The sequence below is a fragment of the Lygodium microphyllum genome, chromosome 22 (assembly GCF_053477565.2).
Source record: "Lygodium microphyllum isolate KBCC chromosome 22, Lygodium_microphyllum_v1.1.10, whole genome shotgun sequence".
NCBI classification, from domain to species: Eukaryota; Viridiplantae; Streptophyta; class Polypodiopsida; order Schizaeales; family Lygodiaceae; genus Lygodium; species Lygodium microphyllum.
This window is the reverse complement of record NC_141156.1, coordinates 29,484,118-29,509,758: the sequence shown is the minus strand read 5'-3', so window position 1 is coordinate 29,509,758 and position 25,641 is coordinate 29,484,118.

The following is a 25,641-nucleotide window of genomic DNA, read 5'->3' as shown; positions in this document are numbered from 1 at the left end:
CAGCATCACAAGCAGCACAGTTATTTTTGAAAATTGTTTTTACTAACCATGGATTGCCGAAAGTGATTATTTCAGATAGAGATTCTAGATTTTGTAATAATTTTTGGATTACACTGTTTGCAAATCTAGGCACAAAGATTGATTTCTCATCTGCATTTCATCCAGAAACAAATGGACAAACAGAAGCCACAAATAGCACCATTCTAGATCTTTTACGTGCATACACTATCTCTAAACCTCAGACATGGGATACTCATTTACATTTATTACAGTTTGCATATAACAATACACCGCACACATCTACAAAGAAAGCACCTTTTGAAGTTATTTATGGATATAGATTATCTACACCTGTTGCATCTTTGTCTAATAGAATACAAAGTGCCGATGATATTGCTGTTATGCATAATACTATTTTTGATGAGGTAAAGGATATGATTGCTAAAGCCCAACAATCATATACCAAACAAGCCAACAAGAAAAGACAAGCCATGAATTTCAAAGTTGATGATTATGTTTGGCTTAGAATAGAAAAGCGTAGACTGCAAAGTGTAGATAGACATCCAGTTGTCAAATTAGCTCCTAGATTCTACGGACCATTTAGAATCATTCATAAGATTAATGACAATGCATTCAAGTTAGAATTGCCATCTCATTGGAAAATTCATAATACATTTCATATTAGTTTATTGAGACCATTTAGAGGCCAATTACCTATCCACCCTGTCTATGAAAACCCACCTTTACTAGAAGAAGAGACTGAAATACTTGAACCAGAAGCCATTATAGACACTGACTACATGACCACTAGAACTGGCCGAAGGTATTCTAGATATCTAGTGAAATTTAAGAACCATCCTGTAGAGGAAGCACAATGGATGCACGCTAGAGACCTAAATGCTTTCCCCACTCTGTTAGCTCCACATTGAGCTAATAGCAATTGAGGTCAATTGCTATCCCACCCGGGGGGTATGATGCCAGGAGGCATATTCCACAGTGGATTCCATGAGGTTTTACGGTGGATTCCGTAAACTTAGATGACCGGGGCTCATACGCAAAGAGGATTCTTTGTGCGAGAAGTTGATGGGGACACCTGTCCTTTTTGGGCGTTTCATTAATTTAGTGTGTACATGGGTGATTCCATAGCGGGTGATTCTGCAAAATGCATATTAAATTAATAAATGTTTATGAGTTTAGAGTGCGCACTCGTAATAAATTAAGGTTAGGATTTATTTCTAACCGGTTGATTTATTTATGTAGCTGAAGACTGCTAGGTATTCACTTTTGTCGGTTTAATTGTGTTATTTTACTAACGATTGTGAATGCTTCAGTTGATGTGTAGAGATAGCAGCAGTGGCGGAGGAAAGCATTGGAGTCTAGCGGGTTTTCGACCTTTGGACTATATTTTGATAGGCGCCACGCCTATATTTTGTTATGTCTATAGAGACATCGATTATTTATTATTATTTTGTATGCGCTTATGCGCCTGGATATGTTATTTCTATTTGGACATTGAGATTGGGCGTGCCAGACACTATGGGCACCGTCCATTAGCTTTATTTTCCTATTTTTGGTAGAAAGCAAACTCAAAAGCTAAAAGCTTGTCATATTCTTGTAATTGGGCTATTATTGAGCATGAAGATTGGAAATATACATTAAAATACATGCTTTGTGAAGCGCTCACACAAGGCATGGGGGAGATTGAACCCAATTTGTCTCTTGCCTCTTGTCGTGCTTGCTTTTACATGGGTTTTTGTGCTAAAAAGTAGAGTATTTCATTCCTGTTGATTCATTGTCATATAATGATGGATTCATGTTCTTTGAAAAGAGACTGTGTGTTACTATTCCATTCCGATCTTTTGTTTTAAATGAAATTCATTGCCCCCCATATCAAGGTCATAGAGGTATCATGTCTACATTACGCATGTTAACTGAAGATTTTTATTGGCCGCATATGGATGCAGATGTATCTAATTTTGTTTTTGAATGTTTGATTTGTCAAAGAATAAAGAGACATCATGGTAAACAGTATGGATTATTAATGCCTTTATCTATTCCATCTAAACCTTGGGAACATATATCTATGGATTTCATTACTGGTTTACCAAATACTAAATCTAACCATGACATGATTTGGACAATTGTAGATAGATTTAGTAAGCAAGCATATTTCATTGCATGTAAGAAAACTTTAACAGCATCACAAGCAGCACAGTTATTTTTGAAAATTGTTTTTACTAACCATGGATTGCCGAAAGTGATTATTTCAGATAGAGATTCTAGATTTTGTAATAATTTTTGGATTACACTGTTTGCAAATCTAGGCACAAAGATTGATTTCTCATCTGCATTTCATCCAGAAACAAATGGACAAACAGAAGCCACAAATAGCACCATTCTAGATCTTTTACGTGCATACACTATCTCTAAACCTCAGACATGGGATACTCATTTACATTTATTACAGTTTGCATATAACAATACACCGCACACATCTACAAAGAAAGCACCTTTTGAAGTTATTTATGGATATAGATTATCTACACCTGTTGCATCTTTGTCTAATAGAATACAAAGTGCCGATGATATTGCTGTTATGCATAATACTATTTTTGATGAGGTAAAGGATATGATTGCTAAAGCCCAACAATCATATACCAAACAAGCCAACAAGAAAAGACAAGCCATGAATTTCAAAGTTGATGATTATGTTTGGCTTAGAATAGAAAAGCGTAGACTGCAAAGTGTAGATAGACATCCAGTTGTCAAATTAGCTCCTAGATTCTACGGACCATTTAGAATCATTCATAAGATTAATGACAATGCATTCAAGTTAGAATTGCCATCTCATTGGAAAATTCATAATACATTTCATATTAGTTTATTGAGACCATTTAGAGGCCAATTACCTATCCACCCTGTCTATGAAAACCCACCTTTACTAGAAGAAGAGACTGAAATACTTGAACCAGAAGCCATTATAGACACTGACTACATGACCACTAGAACTGGCCGAAGGTATTCTAGATATCTAGTGAAATTTAAGAACCATCCTGTAGAGGAAGCACAATGGATGCACGCTAGAGACCTAAATGCTTTCCCCACTCTGTTAGCTCCACATTGAGCTAATAGCAATTGAGGTCAATTGCTATCCCACCCCGGGGGTATGATGCCAGGAGGCATATTCCACAGTGGATTCCATGAGGTTTTACGGTGGATTCCGTAAACTTAGATGACCGGGGCTCATACGCAAAGAGGATTCTTTGTGCGAGAAGTTGATGGGGACACCTGTCCTTTTTGGGCGTTTCATTAATTTAGTGTGTACATGGGTGATTCCATAGCGGGTGATTCTGCAAAATGCATATTAAATTAATAAACGTTTATGAGTTTAGAGTGCGCACTCGTAATAAATTAAGGTTAGGATTTATTTCTAACCGGTTGATTTATTTATGTAGCTGAAGACTGCTAGGTATTCACTTTTGTCGGTTTAATTGTGTTATTTTACTAACGATTGTGAATGCTTCAGTTGATGTGTAGAGATAGCAGCAGTGGCGGAGGAAAGCATTGGAGTCTAGCGGGTTTTCGACCTTTGGACTATATTTTGATAGGCGCCACGCCTATATTTTGTTATGTCTATAGAGACATCGATTATTTATTATTATTTTGTATGCGCTTATGCGCCTGGATATGTTATTTCTATTTGGACATTGAGATTGGGCGTGCCAGACACTATGGGCACCGTCCATTAGCTTTATTTTCCTATTTTTGGTAGAAAGCAAACTCAAAATCTAAAAGCTTGTCATATTCTTGTAATTGGGCTATTATTGAGCATGAAGATTGGAAATATACATTAAAATACATGCTTTGTGAAGCGCTCACACAAGGCATGGGGGAGATTGAACCCAATTTGTCTCTTGCCTCTTGTCGTGCTTGCTTTTACATGGGTTTTTGTGCTAAAAACTAGAGTATTTCATTCCTGTTGATTCATTGTCATATAATGATGGATTCATGTTCTTTGAAAAGAGACTGTGTGTTACTATTCCATTCCGATCTTTTGTTTTAAATGAAATTCATTGCCCCCCATATCAAGGTCATAGAGGTATCATTTCTACATTACGCATGTTAACTGAAGATTTTTATTGGCCGCATATGGATGCAGATGTATCTAATTTTGTTTTTGAATGTTTGATTTGTCAAAGAATAAAGAGACATCATGGTAAACAGTATGGATTATTAATGCCTTTATCTATTCCATCTAAACCTTGGGAACATATATCTATGGATTTCATTACTGGTTTACCAAATACTAAATCTAACCATGACATGATTTGGACAATTGTAGATAGATTTAGTAAGCAAGCATATTTCATTGCATGTAAGAAAACTTTAACAGCATCACAAGCAGCACAGTTATTTTTGAAAATTGTTTTTACTAACCATGGATTGCCGAAAGTGATTATTTCAGATAGAGATTCTAGATTTTGTAATAATTTTTGGATTACACTGTTTGCAAATCTAGGCACAAAGATTGATTTCTCATCTGCATTTCATCCAGAAACAAATGGACAAACAGAAGCCACAAATAGCACCATTCTAGATCTTTTACGTGTATACACTATCTCTAAACCTCAGACATGGGATACTCATTTACATTTATTACAGTTTGCATATAACAATACACCGCACACATCTACAAAGAAAGCACCTTTTGAAGTTATTTATGGATATAGATTATCTACACCTGTTGCATCTTTGTCTAATAGAATACAAAGTGCCGATGATATTGCTGTTATGCATAATACTATTTTTGATGAGGTAAAGGATATGATTGCTAAAGCCCAACAATCATATACCAAACAAGCCAACAAGAAAAGACAAGCCATGAATTTCAAAGTTGATGATTATGTTTGGCTTAGAATAGAAAAGCGTAGACTGCAAAGTGTAGATAGACATCCAGTTGTCAAATTAGCTCCTAGATTCTACGGACCATTTAGAATCATTCATAAGATTAATGACAATGCATTCAAGTTAGAATTGCCATCTCATTGGAAAATTCATAATACAACTTAGATGACCGGGGCTCATACGCAAAGAGGATTCTTTGTGCGAGAAGTTGATGGGGACACCTGTCCTTTTTGGGCGTTTCATTAATTTAGTGTGTACATGGGTGATTCCATAGCGGGTGATTCTGCAAAATGCATATTAAATTAATAAACGTTTATGAGTTTAGAGTGCGCACTCGTAATAAATTAAGGTTAGGATTTATTTCTAACCGGTTGATTTATTTATGTAGCTGAAGACTGCTAGGTATTCACTTTTGTCGGTTTAATTGTGTTATTTTACTAACGATTGTGAATGCTTCAGTTGATGTGTAGAGATAGCAGCAGTGGCGGAGGAAAGCATTGGAGTCTAGCGGGTTTTCGACCTTTGGACTATATTTTGATAGGTGCCACGCCTATATTTTGTTATGTCTATAGAGACATCGATTATTTATTATTATTCTGTATGCGCTTATGCGCCTGGATATGTTATTTCTATTTGGACATTGAGATTGGGCGTGCCAGACACTATGGGCACCGTCCATTAGCTTTATTTTCCTATTTTTGGTAGAAAGCAAACTCAAAAGCTAAAAGCTTGTCATATTTTTGTAATTGGGCTATTATTGAGCATGAAGATTGGAAATATACATTAAAATACATGCTTTGTGAAGCGCTCACACAAGGCATGGGGGAGATTGAACCCAATTTGTCTCTTGCCTCTTGTCGTGCTTGCTTTTACATGGGTTTTTGTGCTAAAAAGTAGAGTATTTCATTCCTGTTGATTCATTGTCATATAATGATGGATTCATGTTCTTTGAAAAGAGACTGTGTGTTACTATTCCATTCCGATCTTTTGTTTTAAATGAAATTCATTGCCCCCCATATCAAGGTCATAGAGGTATCATTTCTACATTACGCATGTTAACTGAAGATTTTTATTGGCCGCATATGGATGCAGATGTATCTAATTTTGTTTTTGAATGTTTGATTTGTCAAAGAATAAAGAGACATCATGGTAAACAGTATGGATTATTAATGCCTTTATCTATTCCATCTAAACCTTGGGAACATATATCTATGGATTTCATTACTGGTTTACCAAATACTAAATCTAACCATGACATGATTTGGACAATTGTAGATAGATTTAGTAAGCAAGCATGTTTCATTGCATGTAAGAAAACTTTAACAGCATCACAAGCAGCACAGTTATTTTTGAAAATTGTTTTTACTAACCATGGATTGCCGAAAGTGATTATTTCAGATAGAGATTCTAGATTTTGTAATAATTTTTGGATTACACTGTTTGCAAATCTAGGCACAAAGATTGATTTCTCATCTGCATTTCATCCAGAAACAAATGGACAAACAGAAGCCACAAATAGCACCATTCTAGATCTTTTACATGCATACACTATCTCTAAACCTCAGACATGGGATACTCATTTACATTTATTACAGTTTGCATATAACAATACACCGCACACATCTACAAAGAAAGCACCTTTTGAAGTTATTTATGGATATAGATTATCTACACCTGTTGCATCTTTGTCTAATAGAATACAAAGTGCCGATGATATTGCTGTTATGCATAATACTATTTTTGATGAGGTAAAGGATATGATTGCTAAAGCCCAACAATCATATACCAAACAAGCCAACAAGAAAAGACAAGCCATGAATTTCAAAGTTGATGATTATGTTTGGCTTAGAATAGAAAAGCGTAGACTGCAAAGTGTAGATAGACATCCAGTTGTCAAATTAGCTCCTAGATTCTACGGACCATTTAGAATCATTCATAAGATTAATGACAATGCATTCAAGTTAGAATTGCCATCTCATTGGAAAATTCATAATACATTTCATATTAGTTTATTGAGACCATTTAGAGGCCAATTACCTATCCACCCTGTCTATGAAAACCCACCTTTACTAGAAGAAGAGACTGAAATACTTGAACCAGAAGCCATTATAGACGCTGACTACATGACCACTAGAACTGGCCGAAGGTATTCTAGATATCTAGTGAAATTTAAGAACCATCCTGTAGAGGAAGCACAATGGATGCACGCTAGAGACCTAAATGCTTTCCCCACTCTGTTAGCTCCACATTGAGCTAATAGCAATTGAGGTCAATTGCTATCCCACCCCGGGGGTATGATGCCAGGAGGCATATTCCACAGTGGATTCCATGAGGTTTTACGGTGGATTCCGTAAACTTAGATGACCGGGGCTCATACGCAAAGAGGATTCTTTGTGCGAGAAGTTGATGGGGACACCTGTCCTTTTTGGGCGTTTCATTAATTTAGTGTGTACATGGGTGATTCCATAGCGGGTGATTCTGCAAAATGCATATTAAATTAATAAACGTTTATGAGTTTAGAGTGCGCACTCGTAATAAATTAAGGTTAGGATTTATTTCTAACCGGTTGATTTATTTATGTAGCTGAAGATTGCTAGGTATTCACTTTTGTCGGTTTAATTGTGTTATTTTACTAACGATTGTGAATGCTTCAGTTGATGTGTAGAGATAGCAGCAGTGGCGGAGGAAAGCATTGGAGTCTAGCGGGTTTTCGACCTTTGGACTATATTTTGATAGGCGCCACGCCTATATTTTGTTATGTCTATAGAGACATCGATTATTTATTATTATTTTGTATGCGCTTATGCGCCTGGATATGTTATTTCTATTTGGACATTGAGATTGGGCGTGCCAGACACTATGGGCACCGTCCATTAGCTTTATTTTCCTATTTTTGGTAGAAAGAAAACTCAAAAGCTAAAAGCTTGTCATATTCTTGTAATTGGGCTATTATTGAGCATGAAGATTGGAAATATACATTAAAATACATGCTTTGTGAAGCGCTCACACAAGGCATGGGGGAGATTGAACCCAATTTGTCTCTTGCCTCTTGTCGTGCTTGCTTTTACATGGGTTTTTGTGCTAAAAAGTAGAGTATTTCATTCCTGTTGATTCATTGTCATATAATGATGGATTCATGTTCTTTGAAAAGAGACTGTGTGTTACTATTCCATTCCGATCTTTTGTTTTAAATGAAATTCATTGCCCCCCATATCAAGGTCATAGAGGTATCATTTCTACATTACGCATGTTAACTGAAGATTTTTATTGGCCGCATATGGATGCAGATGTATCTAATTTTGTTTTTGAATGTTTGATTTGTCAAAGAATAAAGAGACATCATGGTAAACAGTATGGATTATTAATGCCTTTATCTATTCCATCTAAACCTTGGGAACATATATCTATGGATTTCATTACTGGTTTACCAAATACTAAATCTAACCATGACATGATTTGGACAATTGTAGATAGATTTAGTAAGCAAGCATATTTCATTGCATGTAAGAAAACTTTAACAGCATCACAAGCAGCACAGTTATTTTTGAAAATTGTTTTTACTAACCATGGATTGCCGAAAGTGATTATTTCAGATAGAGATTCTAGATTTTGTAATAATTTTTGGATTACACTGTTTGCAAATCTAGGCACAAAGATTGATTTCTCATCTGCATTTCATCCAGAAACAAATGGACAAACAGAAGCCACAAATAGCACCATTCTAGATCTTTTACGTGCATACACTATCTCTAAACCTCAGACATGGGATACTCATTTACATTTATTACAGTTTGCATATAACAATACACCGCACACATCTACAAAGAAAGCACCTTTTGAAGTTATTTATGGATATAGATTATCTACACCTGTTGCATCTTTGTCTAATAGAATACAAAGTGCCGATGATATTGCTGTTATGCATAATACTATTTTTGATGAGGTAAAGGATATGATTGCTAAAGCCCAACAATCATATACCAAACAAGCCAACAAGCAAAGACAAGCCATGAATTTCAAAGTTGATGATTATGTTTGGCTTAGAATAGAAAAGCGTAGACTGCAAAGTGTAGATAGACATCCAGTTGTCAAATTAGCTCCTAGATTCTACGGACCATTTAGAATCATTCATAAGATTAATGACAATGCATTCAAGTTAGAATTTCCATCTCATTGGAAAATTCATAATACATTTCATATTAGTTTATTGAGACCATTTAGAGGCCAATTACCTATCCACCCTGTCTATGAAAACCCACCTTTACTAGAAGAAGAGACTGAAATACTTGAACCAGAAGCCATTATAGACACTGACTACATGACCACTAGAACTGGCCGAAGGTATTCTAGATATCTAGTGAAATTTAAGAACCATCCTGTAGAGGAAGCACAATGGATGCACGCTAGAGACCTAAATGCTTTCCCCACTCTGTTAGCTCCACATTGAGCTAATAGCAATTGAGGTCAATTGCTATCCCACCCCGGGGGTATGATGCCAGGAGGCATATTCCACAGTGGATTCCATGAGGTTTTACGGTGGATTCCGTAAACTTAGATGACCGCGGCTCATACGCAAAGAGGATTCTTTGTGCGAGAAGTTGATGGGGACACCTGTCCTTTTTGGGCGTTTCATTAATTTAGTGTGTACATGGGTGATTCCATAGCGGGTGATTCTGCAAAATGCATATTAAATTAATAAACGTTTATGAGTTTAGACTGCGCACTCGTAATAAATTAAGGTTAGGATTTATTTCTAACCGGTTGATTTATTTATGTAGCTGAAGACTGCTAGGTATTCACTTTTGTCGGTTTAATTGTGTTATTTTACTAACGATTGTGAATGCTTCAGTTGATGTGTAGAGATAGCAGCAGTGGCGGAGGAAAGCATTGGAGTCTAGCGGGTTTTCGACCTTTAGACTATATTTTGATAGGCGCCACGCCTATATTTTGTTATGTCTATAGAGACATCGATTATTTATTATTATTTTGTATGCGCTTATGCGCCTGGATATGTTATTTCTATTTGGACATTGAGATTGGGCGTGCCAGACACTATGGGCACCGTCCATTAGCTTTATTTTCCTATTTTTGGTAGAAAGCAAACTCAAAAGCTAAAAGCTTGTCATATTCTTGTAATTGGGCTATTATTGAGCATGAAGATTGGAAATATACATTAAAATACATGCTTTGTGAAGCGCTCACACAAGGCATGGGGGAGATTGAACCCAATTTGTCTCTTGCCTCTTGTCGTGCTTGCTTTTACATGGGTTTTTGTGCTAAAAAGTAGAGTATTTCATTCCTGTTGATTCATTGTCATATAATGATGGATTCATGTTCTTTGAAAAGAGACTGTGTGTTACTATTCCATTCCGATCTTTTGTTTTAAATGAAATTCATTGCCCCCCATATCAAGGTCATAGAGGTATCATTTCTACATTACGCATGTTAACTGAAGATTTTTATTGGCCGCATATGGATGCAGATGTATCTAATTTTGTTTTTGAATGTTTGATTTGTCAAAGAATAAAGAGACATCATGGTAAACAGTATGGATTATTAATGCCTTTATCTATTCCATCTAAACCTTGGGAACATATATCTATGGATTTCATTACTGGTTTACCAAATACTAAATCTAACCATGACATGATTTGGACAATTGTAGATAGATTTAGTAAGTAAGCATGTTTCATTGCATGTAAGAAAACTTTAACAGCATCACAAGCAGCACAGTTATTTTTGAAAATTGTTTTTACTAACCATGGATTGCCGAAAGTGATTATTTCAGATAGAGATTCTAGATTTTGTAATAATTTTTGGATTACACTGTTTGCAAATCTAGGCACAAAGATTGATTTCTCATCTGCATTTCATCCAGAAACAAATGGACAAACAGAAGCCACAAATAGCACAATTCTAGATCTTTTACGTGCATACACTATCTCTAAACCTCAGACATGGGATACTCATTTACATTTATTACAGTTTGCATATAACAATACACCGCACACATCTACAAAGAAAGCACCTTTTGAAGTTATTTATGGATATAGATTATCTACACCTGTTGCATCTTTGTCTAATAGAATACAAAGTGCCGATGATATTGCTGTTATGCATAATACTATTTTTGATGAGGTAAAGGATATGATTGCTAAAGCCCAACAATCATATACCAAACAAGCCAACAAGAAAAGACAAGCCATGAATTTCAAAGTTGATGATTATGTTTGGCTTAGAATAGAAAAGCGTAGACTGCAAAGTGTAGATAGACATCCAGTTGTCAAATTAGCTCCTAGATTCTACGGACCATTTAGAATCATTCATAAGATTAATGACAATGCATTCAAGTTAGAATTGCCATCTCATTGGAAAATTCATAATACATTTCATATTAGTTTATTGAGACCATTTAGAGGCCAATTACCTATCCACCCTGTCTATGAAAACCCACCTTTACTAGAAGAAGAGACTGAAATACTTGAACCAGAAGCCATTATAGACACTGACTACATGACCACTAGAACTGGCCGAAGGTATTCTAGATATCTAGTGAAATTTAAGAACCATCCTGTAGAGGAAGCACAATGGATGCACGCTAGAGACCTAAATGCTTTCCCCACTCTGTTAGCTCCACATTGAGCTAATAGCAATTGAGGTCAATTGCTATCCCACCCCGGGGGTATGATGCCAGGAGGCATATTCCACAGTGGATTCCATGAGGTTTTACGGTGGATTCCGTAAACTTAGATGACCGGGGCTCATACGCAAAGAGGATTCTTTGTGCGAGAAGTTGATGGGGACACCTGTCCTTTTTGGGCGTTTCATTAATTTAGTGTGTACATGGGTGATTCCATAGCGGGTGATTCTGCAAAATGCATATTAAATTAATAAACGTTTATGAGTTTAGACTGCGCACTCGTAATAAATTAAGGTTAGGATTTATTTCTAACCGGTTGATTTATTTATGTAGCTGAAGACTGCTAGGTATTCACTTTTGTCGGTTTAATTGTGTTATTTTACTAACGATTGTGAATGCTTCAGTTGATGTGTAGAGATAGCAGCAGTGGCGGAGGAAAGCATTGGAGTCTAGCGGGTTTTCGACCTTTGGACTATATTTTGATAGGCGCCACGCCTATATTTTGTTATGTCTATAGAGACATCGATTATTTATTATTATTTTGTATGCGCTTATGCGCCTGGATATGTTATTTCTATTTGGACATTGAGATTGGGCGTGCCAGACACTATGGGCACCGTCCATTAGCTTTATTTTCCTATTTTTGGTAGAAAGCAAACTCAAAAGCTAAAAGCTTGTCATATTCTTGTAATTGGGCTATTATTGAGCATGAAGATTGGAAATATACATTAAAATACATGCTTTGTGAAGCGCTCACACAAGGCATGGGGGAGATTGAACCCAATTTGTCTCTTGCCTCTTGTCGTGCTTGCTTTTACATGGGTTTTTGTGCTAAAAAGTAGAGTATTTCATTCCTGTTGATTCATTGTCATATAATGATGGATTCATGTTCTTTGAAAAGAGACTGTGTGTTACTATTCCATTCCGATCTTTTGTTTTAAATGAAATTCATTGCCCCCCATATCAAGGTCATAGAGGTATCATTTCTACATTACGCATGTTAACTGAAGATTTTTATTGGCCGCATATGGATGCAGATGTATCTAATTTTGTTTTTGAATGTTTGATTTGTCAAAGAATAAAGAGACATCATGGTAAACAGTATGGATTATTAATGCCTTTATCTATTCCATCTAAACCTTGGGAACATATATCTATGGATTTCATTACTGGTTTACCAAATACTAAATCTAACCATGACATGATTTGGACAATTGTAGATAGATTTAGTAAGTAAGCATGTTTCATTGCATGTAAGAAAACTTTAACAGCATCACAAGCAGCACAGTTATTTTTGAAAATTGTTTTTACTAACCATGGATTGCCGAAAGTGATTATTTCAGATAGAGATTCTAGATTTTGTAATAATTTTTGGATTACACTGTTTGCAAATCTAGGCACAAAGATTGATTTCTCATCTGCATTTCATCCAGAAACAAATGGACAAACAGAAGCCACAAATAGCACAATTCTAGATCTTTTACGTGCATACACTATCTCTAAACCTCAGACATGGGATACTCATTTACATTTATTACAGTTTGCATATAACAATACACCGCACACATCTACAAAGAAAGCACCTTTTGAAGTTATTTATGGATATAGATTATCTACACCTGTTGCATCTTTGTCTAATAGAATACAAAGTGCCGATGATATTGCTGTTATGCATAATACTATTTTTGATGAGGTAAAGGATATGATTGCTAAAGCCCAACAATCATATACCAAACAAGCCAACAAGAAAAGACAAGCCATGAATTTCAAAGTTGATGATTATGTTTGGCTTAGAATAGAAAAGCGTAGACTGCAAAGTGTAGATAGACATCCAGTTGTCAAATTAGCTCCTAGATTCTACGGACCATTTAGAATCATTCATAAGATTAATGACAATGCATTCAAGTTAGAATTGCCATCTCATTGGAAAATTCATAATACATTTCATATTAGTTTATTGAGACCATTTAGAGGCCAATTACCTATCCACCCTGTCTATGAAAACCCACCTTTACTAGAAGAAGAGACTGAAATACTTGAACCAGAAGCCATTATAGACACTGACTACATGACCACTAGAACTGGCCGAAGGTATTCTAGATATCTAGTGAAATTTAAGAACCATCCTGTAGAGGAAGCACAATGGATGCACGCTAGAGACCTAAATGCTTTCCCCACTCTGTTAGCTCCACATTGAGCTAATAGCAATTGAGGTCAATTGCTATCCCACCCCGGGGGTATGATGCCAGGAGGCATATTCCACAGTGGATTCCATGAGGTTTTACGGTGGATTCCGTAAACTTAGATGACCGGGGCTCATACGCAAAGAGGATTCTTTGTGCGAGAAGTTGATGGGGACACCTGTCCTTTTTGGGCGTTTCATTAATTTAGTGTGTACATGGGTGATTCCATAGCGGGTGATTCTGCAAAATGCATATTAAATTAATAAACGTTTATGAGTTTAGACTGCGCACTCGTAATAAATTAAGGTTAGGATTTATTTCTAACCGGTTGATTTATTTATGTAGCTGAAGACTGCTAGGTATTCACTTTTGTCGGTTTAATTGTGTTATTTTACTAACGATTGTGAATGCTTCAGTTGATGTGTAGAGATAGCAGCAGTGGCGGAGGAAAGCATTGGAGTCTAGCGGGTTTTCGACCTTTAGACTATATTTTGATAGGCGCCACGCCTATATTTTGTTATGTCTATAGAGACATCGATTATTTATTATTATTTTGTATGCGCTTATGCGCCTGGATATGTTATTTCTATTTGGACATTGAGATTGGGCGTGCCAGACACTATGGGCACCGTCCATTAGCTTTATTTTCCTATTTTTGGTAGAAAGCAAACTCAAAAGCTAAAAGCTTGTCATATTCTTGTAATTGGGCTATTATTGAGCATGAAGATTGGAAATATACATTAAAATACATGCTTTGTGAAGCGCTCACACAAGGCATGGGGGAGATTGAACCCAATTTGTCTCTTGCCTCTTGTCGTGCTTGCTTTTACATGGGTTTTTGTGCTAAAAAGTAGAGTATTTCATTCCTGTTGATTCATTGTCATATAATGATGGATTCATGTTCTTTGAAAAGAGACTGTGTGTTACTATTCCATTCCGATCTTTTGTTTTAAATGAAATTCATTGCCCCCCATATCAAGGTCATAGAGGTATCATTTCTACATTACGCATGTTAACTGAAGATTTTTATTGGCCGCATATGGATGCAGATGTATCTAATTTTGTTTTTGAATGTTTGATTTGTCAAAGAATAAAGAGACATCATGGTAAACAGTATGGATTATTAATGCCTTTATCTATTCCATCTAAACCTTGGGAACATATATCTATGGATTTCATTACTGGTTTACCAAATACTAAATCTAACCATGACATGATTTGGACAATTGTAGATAGATTTAGTAAGTAAGCATGTTTCATTGCATGTAAGAAAACTTTAACAGCATCACAAGCAGCACAGTTATTTTTGAAAATTGTTTTTACTAACCATGGATTGCCGAAAGTGATTATTTCAGATAGAGATTCTAGATTTTGTAATAATTTTTGGATTACACTGTTTGCAAATCTAGGCACAAAGATTGATTTCTCATCTGCATTTCATCCAGAAACAAATGGACAAACAGAAGCCACAAATAGCACAATTCTAGATCTTTTACGTGCATACACTATCTCTAAACCTCAGACATGGGATACTCATTTACATTTATTACAGTTTGCATATAACAATACACCGCACACATCTACAAAGAAAGCACCTTTTGAAGTTATTTATGGATATAGATTATCTACACCTGTTGCATCTTTGTCTAATAGAATACAAAGTGCCGATGATATTGCTGTTATGCATAATACTATTTTTGATGAGGTAAAGGATATGATTGCTAAAGCCCAACAATCATATACCAAACAAGCCAACAAGAAAAGACAAGCCATGAATTTCAAAGTTGATGATTATGTTTGGCTTAGAATAGAAAAGCGTAGACTGCAAAGTGTAGATAGACATCCAGTTGTCAAATTAGCTCCTAGATTCTACGGACCATTTAGAATCATTCATAAGATTAATGACAATGCATTCAAGTTAGAATTGCCATCTCATTGGAAAATTCATAATACATTTCATATTAGTTTATTGAGACCATTTAGAGGCCAATTACCTATCCACCCTGTCTATGAAAACCCACCTTTACTAGAAGAAGAGACTGAAATACTTGAACCAGAAGCCATTATAGACACTGACTACATGACCACTAGAACTGGCCGAAGGTATTCTAGATATCTAGTGAAATTTAAGAACCATCCTGTAGAGGAAGCACAATGGATGCACGCTAGAGACCTAAATGCTTTCCCCACTCTGTTAGCTCCACATTGAGCTAATAGCAATTGAGGTCAATTGCTATCCCACCCCGGGGGTATGATGCCAGGAGGCATATTCCACAGTGGATTCCATGAGGTTTTACGGTGGATTCCGTAAACTTAGATGACCGGGGCTCATACGCAAAGAGGATTCTTTGTGCGAGAAGTTGATGGGGACACCTGTCCTTTTTGGGCGTTTCATTAATTTAGTGTGTACATGGGTGATTCCATAGCGGGTGATTCTGCAAAATGCATATTAAATTAATAAACGTTTATGAGTTTAGAGTGCGCACTCGTAATAAATTAAGGTTAGGATTTATTTCTAACCGGTTGATTTATTTATGTAGCTGAAGACTGCTAGGTATTCACTTTTGTCGGTTTAATTGTGTTATTTTACTAACGATTGTGAATGCTTCAGTTGATGTGTAGAGATAGCAGCAGTGGCGGAGGAAAGCATTGGAGTCTAGCGGGTTTTCGACCTTTGGACTATATTTTGATAGGCGCCACGCCTATATTTTGTTATGTCTATAGAGACATCGATTATTTATTATTATTTTGTATGCGCTTATGCGCCTGGATATGTTATTTCTATTTGGACATTGAGATTGGGCGTGCCAGACACTATGGGCACCGTCCATTAGCTTTATTTTCCTATTTTTGGTAGAAAGCAAACTCAAAAGCTAAAAGCTTGTCATATTCTTGTAATTGGGCTATTATTGAGCATGAAGATTGGAAATATACATTAAAATACATGCTTTGTGAAGCGCTCACACAAGGCATGGGGGAGATTGAACCCAATTTGTCTCTTGCCTCTTGTCGTGCTTGCTTTTACATGGGTTTTTGTGCTAAAAAGTAGAGTATTTCATTCCTGTTGATTCATTGTCATATAATGATGGATTCATGTTCTTTGAAAAGAGACTGTGTGTTACTATTCCATTCCGATCTTTTGTTTTAAATGAAATTCATTGCCCCCCATATCAAGGTCATAGAGGTATCATTTCTACATTACGCATGTTAACTGAAGATTTTTATTGGCCGCATATGGATGCAGATGTATCTAATTTTGTTTTTGAATGTTTGATTTGTCAAAGAATAAAGAGACATCATGGTAAACAGTATGGATTATTAATGCCTTTATCTATTCCATCTAAACCTTGGGAACATATATCTATGGATTTCATTACTGGTTTACCAAATACTAAATCTAACCATGACATGATTTGGACAATTGTAGATAGATTTAGTAAGCAAGCATGTTTCATTGCATGTAAGAAAACTTTAACAGCATCACAAGCAGCACAGTTATTTTTGAAAATTGTTTTTACTAACCATGGATTGCCGAAAGTGATTATTTCAGATAGAGATTCTAGATTTTGTAATAATTTTTGGATTACACTGTTTGCAAATCTAGGCACAAAGATTGATTTCTCATCTGCATTTCATCCAGAAACAAATGGACAAACAGAAGCCACAAATAGCACCATTCTAGATCTTTTACATGCATACACTATCTCTAAACCTCAGACATGGGATACTCATTTACATTTATTACAGTTTGCATATAACAATACACCGCACACATCTACAAAGAAAGCACCTTTTGAAGTTATTTATGGATATAGATTATCTACACCTGTTGCATCTTTGTCTAATAGAATACAAAGTGCCGATGATATTGCTGTTATGCATAATACTATTTTTGATGAGGTAAAGGATATGATTGCTAAAGCCCAACAATCATATACCAAACAAGCCAACAAGAAAAGACAAGCCATGAATTTCAAAGTTGATGATTATGTTTGGCTTAGAATAGAAAAGCGTAGACTGCAAAGTGTAGATAGACATCCAGTTGTCAAATTAGCTCCTAGATTCTACGGACCATTTAGAATCATTCATAAGATTAATGACAATGCATTCAAGTTAGAATTGCCATCTCATTGGAAAATTCATAATACATTTCATATTAGTTTATTGAGACCATTTAGAGGCCAATTACCTATCCACCTTGTCTATGAAAACCCACCTTTACTAGAAGAAGAGACTGAAATACTTGAACCAGAAGCCATTATAGACACTGACTACATGACCACTAGAACTGGCCGAAGGTATTCTAGATATCTAGTGAAATTTAAGAACCATCCTGTAGAGGAAGCACAATGGATGCACGCTAGAGACCTAAATGCTTTCCCCACTCTGTTAGCTCCACATTGAGCTAATAGCAATTGAGGTCAATTGCTATCCCACCCCGGGGGTATGATGCCAGGAGGCATATTCCACAGTGGATTCCATGAGGTTTTACGGTGGATTCCGTAAACTTAGATGACCGGGGCTCATACGCAAAGAGGATTCTTTGTGCGAGAAGTTGATGGGGACACCTGTCCTTTTTGGGCGTTTCATTAATTTAGTGTGTACATGGGTGATTCCATAGCGGGTGATTCTGCAAAATGCATATTAAATTAATAAACGTTTATGAGTTTAGAGTGCGCACTCGTAATAAATTAAGGTTAGGATTTATTTCTAACCGGTTGATTTATTTATGTAGCTGAAGACTGCTAGGTATTCACTTTTGTCGGTTTAATTGTGTTATTTTACTAACGATTGTGAATGCTTCAGTTGATGTGTAGAGATAGCAGCAGTGGCGGAGGAAAGCATTGGAGTCTAGCGGGTTTTCGACCTTTGGACTATATTTTGATAGGCGCCACGCCTATATTTTGTTATGTCTATAGAGACATCGATTATTTATTATTATTTTGTATGCGCTTATGCGCCTGGATATGTTATTTCTATTTGGACATTGAGATTGGGCGTGCCAGACACTATGGGCACCGTCCATTAGCTTTATTTTCCTATTTTTGGTAGAAAGCAAACTCAAAAGCTAAAAGCTTGTCATATTCTTGTAATTGGGCTATTATTGAGCATGAAGATTGGAAATATACATTAAAATACATGCTTTGTGAAGCGCTCACACAAGGCATGGGGGAGATTGAACCCAATTTGTCTCTTGCCTCTTGTCGTGCTTGCTTTTACATGGGTTTTTGTGCTAAAAAGTAGAGTATTTCATTCCTGTTGATTCATTGTCATATAATGATGGATTCATGTTCTTTGAAAAGAGACTGTGTGTTACTATTCCATTCCGATCTTTTGTTTTAAATGAAATTCATTGCCCCCCATATCAAGGTCATAGAGGTATCATTTCTACATTACGCATGTTAACTGAAGATTTTTATTGGCCGCATATGGATGCAGATGTATCTAATTTTGTTTTTGAATGTTTGATTTGTCAAAGAATAAAGAGACATCATGGTAAACAGTATGGATTATTAATGCCTTTATCTATTCCATCTAAACCTTGGGAACATATATCTATGGATTTCATTACTGGTTTACCAAATACTAAATCTAACCATGACATGATTTGGACAATTGTAGATAGATTTAGTAAGCAAGCATGTTTCATTGCATGTAAGAAAACTTTAACAGCATCACAAGCAGCACAGTTATTTTTGAAAATTGTTTTTACTAACCATGGATTGCCGAAAGTGATTATTTCAGATAGAGATTCTAGATTTTGTAATAATTTTTGGATTACACTGTTTGCAAATCTAGGCACAAAGATTGATTTCTCATCTGCATTTCATCCAGAAACAAATGGACAAACAGAAGCCACAAATAGCACCATTCTAGATCTTTTACATGCATACACTATCTCTAAACCTCAGACATGGGATACTCATTTACATTTATTACAGTTTGCATATAACAATACACCGCACACATCTACAAAGAAAGCACCTTTTGAAGTTATTTATGGATATAGATTATCTACACCTGTTGCATCTTTGTCTAATAGAATACAAAGTGCCGATGATATTGCTGTTATGCATAATACTATTTTTGATGAGGTAAAGGATATGATTGCTAAAGCCCAACAATCATATACCAAACAAGCCAACAAGAAAAGACAAGCCATGAATTTCAAAGTTGATGATTATGTTTGGCTTAGAATAGAAAAGCGTAGACTGCAAAGTGTAGATAGACATCCAGTTGTCAAATTAGCTCCTAGATTCTACGGACCATTTAGAATCATTCATAAGATTAATGACAATGCATTCAAGTTAGAATTGCCATCTCATTGGAAAATTCATAATACATTTCATATTAGTTTATTGAGACCATTTAGAGGCCAATTACCTATCCACCCTGTCTATGAAAACCCACCTTTACTAGAAGAAGAGACTGAAATACTTGAACCAGAAGCCATTATAGACACTGACTACATGACCACTAGAACTGGCCGAAGGTATTCTAGATATCTAGTGAAATTTAAGAACCATCCTGTAGAGGAAGCACAATGGATGCACGCTAGAGACCTAAATGCTTTCCCCACTCTGTTAGCTCCACATTGAGCTAATAGCAATTGAGGTCAATTGCTATCCCACCCCGGGGGTATGATGCCAGGAGGCATATTCCACAGTGGATTCCATGAGGTTTTACGGTGGATTCCGTAAACTTAGATGACCGGGGCTCATACGCAAAGAGGATTCTTTGTGCGAGAAGTTGATGGGGACACCTGTCCTTTTTGGGCGTTTCATTAATTTAGTGTGTACATGGGTGATTCCATAGCGGGTGATTCTGCAAAATGCATATTAAATTAATAAACGTTTATGAGTTTAGAGTGCGCACTCGTAATAAATTAAGGTTAGGATTTATTTCTAACCGGTTGATTTATTTATGTAGCTGAAGACTGCTAGGTATTCACTTTTGTCGGTTTAATTGTGTTATTTTACTAACGATTGTGAATGCTTCAGTTGATGTGTAGAGATAGCAGCAGTGGCGGAGGAAAGCATTGGAGTCTAGCGGGTTTTCGACCTTTGGACTATATTTTGATAGGCGCCACGCCTATATTTTGTTATGTCTATAGAGACATCGATTATTTATTATTATTTTGTATGCGCTTATGCGCCTGGATATGTTATTTCTATTTGGACATTGAGATTGGGCGTGCCAGACACTATGGGCACCGTCCATTAGCTTTATTTTCCTATTTTTGGTAGAAAGCAAACTCAAAAGCTAAAAGCTTGTCATATTCTTGTAATTGGGCTATTATTGAGCATGAAGATTGGAAATATACATTAAAATACATGCTTTGTGAAGCGCTCACACAAGGCATGGGGGAGATTGAACCCAATTTGTCTCTTGCCTCTTGTCGTGCTTGCTTTTACATGGGTTTTTGTGCTAAAAAGTAAAGTATTTCATTCCTGTTGATTCATTGTCATATAATGATGGATTCATGTTCTTTGAAAAGAGACTGTGTGTTACTATTCCATTCCGATCTTTTGTTTTAAATGAAATTCATTGCCCCCCATATCAAGGTCATAGAGGTATCATTTCTACATTACGCATGTTAACTGAAGATTTTTATTGGTCGCATATAGATGCAGATGTATCTAATTTTGTTTCTGAATGTTTGATTTGTCAAAGAATAAAGAGACATCATGGTAAACAGTATGGATTATTAATGCCTTTATCTATTCCATCTAAACCTTGGAAACATATATCTATGGATTTCATTACTGGTTTACCAAATACTAAATCTAACCATGACATGATTTGGACAATTGTAGATAGATTTAGTAAGCAAGCATATTTCATTGCATGTAAGAAAACTTTAACAGCATCACAAGCAGCACAGTTATTTTTGAAAATTGTTTTTACTAACCATGGATTGCCGAAAGTGATTATTTCAGATAGAGATTCTAGATTTTGTAATAATTTTTGGATTACACTGTTTGCAAATCTAGGCACAAAGATTGATTTCTCATCTGCATTTCATCCAGAAACAAATGGACAAACAGAAGCCACAAATAGCACCATTCTAGATCTTTTACGTGCATACACTATCTCTAAACCTCAGACATGGGATACTCATTTACATTTATTACAGTTTGCATATAACAATACACCGCACACATCTACAAAGAAAGCACCTTTTGAAGTTATTTATGGATATAGATTATCTACACCTGTTGCATCTTTGTCTAATAGAATACAAAGTGCCGATGATATTGCTGTTATGCATAATACTATTTTTGATGAGGTAAAGGATATGATTTCTAAAGCCCAACAATCATATACCAAACAAGCCAACAAGAAAAGACAAGCCATGAATTTCAAAGTTGATGATTATGTTTGGCTTAGAATAGAAAAGCGTAGACTGCAAAGTGTAGATAGACATCCAGTTGTCAAATTAGCTCCTAGATTCTACGGACCATTTAGAATCATTCATAAGATTAATGACAATGCATTCAAGTTAGAATTGCCATCTCATTGGAAAATTCATAATACATTTCATATTAGTTTATTGAGACCATTTAGAGGCCAATTACCTATCCACCCTGTCTATGAAAACCCACCTTTACTAGAAGAAGAGACTGAAATATTTGAACCAGAAGCCATTATAGACACTGACTACATGACCACTAGAACTGGCCGAAGGTATTCTAGATATCTAGTGAAATTTAAGAACCATCCTGTAGAGGAAGCACAATGGATGCACGCTAGAGACCTAAATGCTTTCCCCACTCTGTTAGCTCCACATTGAGCTAATAGCAATTGAGGTCAATTGCTATCCCACCCCGGGGGTATGATGCCAGGAGGCATATTCCACAGTGGATTCCGTGAGGTTTTACGGTGGATTCCGTAAACTTAGATGACCGGGGCTCATACGCAAAGAGGATTCTTTGTGCGAGAAGTTGATGGGGACACCTGTCCTTTTTGGGCGTTTCATTAATTTAGTGTGTACATGGGTGATTCCATAGCGGGTGATTCCGCAAAATCCATATTAAATTAATAAACGTTTATGAGTTTAGAGTGCGCACTCGTAATAAATTAAGGTTAGGATTTATTTCTAACCGGTTGATTTATTTATGTAGCTGAAGACTGCTAGGTATTCACTTTTGTCGGTTTAATTGTGTTATTTTACTAACGATTGTGAATGCTTCAGTTGATGTGTAGAGATAGCAGCAGTGGCGGAGGAAAGCATTGGAGTCTAGCGGGTTTTCGACCTTTGGACTATATTTTGATAGGCGCCACGCCTATATTTTGTTATGTCTATAGAGACATCGATTATTTATTATTATTTTGTATGCGCTTATGCGCCTGGATATGTTATTTCTATTTGGACATTGAGATTGGGCGTGCCAGACACTATGGGCACCGTCCATTAGCTTTATTTTCCTATTTTTGGTAGAAAGCAAACTCAAAAGCTAAAAGCTTGTCATATTTTTGTAATTGGGCTATTATTGAGCATGAAGATTAGAAATATACATTAAAATACATGCTTTGTGAAGCGCTCACACAAGGCATGGGGGAGATTGAACCCAATTTGTCTCTTGCCTCTTGTCGTGCTTGCTTTTACATGGGTTTTTGTGCTAAAAAGTAGAGTATTTTGTTCTTGGGGACCTTCCAGGATTCACCACGTGAGCTATCTGCGTCCGATCTGCGCACCAAGTAAACAACTAGTTAGCTTAAACATGTGGTATATAAGAAATATTCACTTCTACAATGGAGGGTGCTTTTCATAAAAAAGTAATATTGAACTTGCAAAAATTGAAGGAACTAAATAGACATTGTATGCTTATTAAGCAAATAGCCATATCCATGTGATACAAAAATGGACATGCTTAGCAAGAAACTCACCCCTTGCAATGGTGGTCACCAACAACACACCTCCATGTTAAACCTCCGCCTTTTACACCCCACCCTAATTCTCCTAGCTTAGGCTAATTCCTCCTAGAACTAAGAAAAATTTTTCCTACATTACAAGCCATCCTAGACTCAAATACTTTTGTCCTCAAAATTGAATACATGGGAAAATATAATGAAAAATTTAAATAAATAACTTTCAAACATCCAGATCATCATTAAAAGAGCATCCACATGAATATGATGAATATCTTCCATTGAAGAAGCGCAAATAAAAGATCTGCAATGAATTTTTTTACAAATAGTGAAACACGGTTGGTAGTAGTAAGATAGCTATAACTTTTGTATAGAGAGCTCCAAATGATGCAAATGTATTATTGCAAAGTAAACAATGAGAGGCATTTACTTGAAATAAAAAAATCAAAGTTTAAGTGAGTATAGTATTTTATTTTGTAGCATAAATTTTATATAGCAACATGTTCACTGCATTGAATTGCTAATAGTTTTTGTGGGATATTTGATATGAAAATAAAATTAGGATGATTTTTGAAAAGCTTTGACTAGATAATTCAAGAGAGAATGGGGACGACTTCGCCAAAGATTTTATGAGATAATTGAGATGGAAAGCTCTACAAGAAGAAAATGCTCTCATAATGAGCATAATAATCCAAAATAAAGCTAGCATGGGTCCTTTATATAGAGGGATGGAAAGAATTGACTGATCCCATTTTCATGCTAGATTTTCTCTCTTATATTGGAGATCTAAAAGTGTTATTATCTCTAAGGGGTGATATAACATTTGCAACCAGGCTTGATTTTTTATTGGTAGCCCATGACCAAATCCAAGCTTCCTTCTCTCCTCATTGTTCTCTCATCCTCATCATGTCCTTGTCTTACTCTCCATATTGGCTTCTTCCATAAAGAAATCTTAGAAAGAATGATCCAATTTTCCAACATTTTAATTAGTGTTTCTATAGCTTCTTTGTTTAAGGTGCACTTTTATAGTTTCCTTTTTATTTAGCACACAAAGCATTATTACAATTATGTACCCACGCAACTCTTGTGCATTGTGCTAGATCTTATTCACATGTAATTTCTACAAATAATAACAAACACTTTGAGTAAACTTTGAAATCAACATTCTTTGCAAAGGGGTATTGAAATTACTTCCCAATCTTTTTATTAAGAATATCTAGTATACTAGATAACACATTAGTGAGTTCTCACGCAATTATCCCACACCAAAGATAGCTATGTTTAACAAGGTTAAGATAATTTTGACATTAACTTGAAGAAGTCTTTTTCATCTAGAAGATTGACTACTAGAACATTGTCTAGAACATTGTCTATTTTTCTAAGAGAAATCTTTTTTGTTTAGAATATTGACTAGCAAAGTATTGTCTTTTATGAGAAAATATCATCCTCTCTAGCTAGAAGATATCATCTTTGTTATTAGTCTAAGATGATATATCTTAGAAGATGTCAATACTACATACTTGGAGGGCTTTCTTCCAAAATTTCATCACAATGAAAAACTTTCTAATTACCTAGGATAAGTCATTGAAATGAATCCTAGTTAATTTGAATGGGAAAATAGAGAGATTAAGGTTTAGAAAAATCTAAGACCTCAATGAGATAAAACTTTAATAAGGATAAAGTTCCAAAGGAAGGCCTACAACAAATTAAAGATGCCATAATAATTCCAAAAGATTGAATTCCTCTCAAGAGAATAGATTAAGGCCTATGTCAAGTTCATGACAACTTGAATGGTTGAATGCAACTATGCTAGATGGAAATATAGTTAGATTGGAATGCATTATTTGAGTATTTTTGTTTTCTAAAACATAATATGCCAACACAAGTTGATTTTGAGGAGCATGCTTGACGTCCCTTAAGGGCATATGTTAAGCTCTTTCACCCAGGTGTTGATTGTTTGTTGCTCCAAATGCTAGGATTGACATCATGACATGAGAGGTCTCTCTATAGGGACATGTAATTAGGTAGGAGATACCAAGA